Raw genomic sequence first — 1,839 nt, forward strand, 5'->3', positions numbered from 1 at the left:
TTCAGGTGGTCTTGTCAGCCTGCTCCTCTCCCCCCCTCCTCCCCCCGCTATGCCCCTTGCCCATTTTGGCACAGCTCACCTGGAAAATGCTGCCTAAAAGATGGGCTACATACTCAGGTATATTATTGATTTTGCTTTTGAAAACCTGGTCATTTATAACTGTCCTCATTTCCCCTGTAGCCTGCAAGAGACATGACAGCTAGTGGTAACAAAAGCTGGAGCTGGGAGGTGTGGCTGTCCTATGATCAGAGCTCCAGCACCCAGGCAGAGGGTGGGTGTGGGGTGTCACCCGTGGTTAGGGATCCTGTTGTCAATGCCATGGGAACTCTACCCTTAGCCCTGGGTGCCATCTTCCTTGCTGGAGTCATTTCTTGGGGTTTCCCAGAATTCTCTCCCTGTTGCCTCTATTTGAAATACCAATCGCCTTGGAATGTCGAAGTCCCATCTGCCCCAGTCAGGTGCCTCTGAGCAGCATGGATGAGGCCCTCGAGAGGCGAGAGTGCCCCGGGTGGACCTTCGGGGACAGACAGTCCATGTGGCAAGCTGTGATGCTGGGAGCAGGGATTGATTTTACTGCTGGGTGGACCCCACCTGGAACCCTTCAGTTCCCGGGGCTCTCAGAGGCACAGGGGGACCTCGTGAGCCAGGAGAGTGCCACCTGGCCAGCCACATCTCTGTCTCCTGTGAAGAGCCTTGCCTTCTGGAACTCCAACTGCCTGGCCTTGCGGAGTCCCAGCGGACCTGGCAGCTACAGAGGGGCCACGGAAAAAAAGGCGAGTCGATGTCCCTCTAGAACAGTGGTTCTCAACCTTCCTAATGCCTCGACCCTTTAATACAGCTCCTCATGTTGTGGTGACCCCCAACCATAAAATTATTTTCGTTGCTACTTCTAATCTAATAATAGACAAAGATTGAAATTGACCAAACCTTTGCTACGTCTCCCATTGGCTAATCACCGTGATATGCAAATTAACCATCACAAAGATGGCGGCTAATTTGCATACTGCAGGCAGGGCGAGACAGCGCCATCCCGCCTGTCCCGCTGCCATCCGGGCCTGCCATCTGCCACCCAGGGAGCAGGCCTAAGTCAGCAGGCGGTTATCTCCCGAGGGGTCCCAGACTGTGAGGGGGCACAAGTAGGGCTGAGGGACACCTCCTCACCTCCCCTCCCCCGCCAGTGCACAGATTTTTGTGCACCAGGCCTCTAGTGTAATTATATGTGTGTTTTCCGATGGTCTTAGGCGACTCCTGTGAAAGGGTCGTTCGACCCCCAAAGGGGTTGCAACCCACAGGTTGAGAACCATTGCTCTAGAACCTTTAGCTTTAAAAAGTCACGTTCCCTTCCTGGCTTAGCATCTTTATCTGTGAAATGCAAATTCGGAGGCATTTGCTCCCTCTGGACAGCATTGTGACTTCTGGTCCCAGCCATCACACCAGGTTTCTGTTCTGGGTGGCGGGCCCGCCTTCCCATGGCTCTACCACTCAGAGCTGTGGGCCTCAGCTGTGGGGAAGCCACTCCGCTTCAGTTTGATTTTATGTTCCCATCTATAAAATGGGATAATAACCTAGATGGCGCATGGTTATTAGCAGGCTCCCACCGGATAATATATGGGAAAGGGCTCTGTAAAGAGACAAGTCACATATAAGTAATTATTATGAAATGGAAACTGGAATTCAGCCCAACCCTGTCCACACCAGCTGCTTCCCCCGCTTTTATGAGTTTTCTTTGGGTTCACTTCTGAGGAGGACGGGACCACAGGGGTGTAATTTCTTCTTCCAGGCCCCACCCCCTCCACCCCCCCATCCTAGTGGCATAACCCGGACACAGAGGAGCGCAGG

Source organism: Myotis davidii, unplaced genomic scaffold, assembly GCF_000327345.1.
Source record: "Myotis davidii unplaced genomic scaffold, ASM32734v1 scaffold573, whole genome shotgun sequence".
In the NCBI taxonomy this organism is placed as follows: Eukaryota; Metazoa; Chordata; class Mammalia; order Chiroptera; family Vespertilionidae; genus Myotis; species Myotis davidii.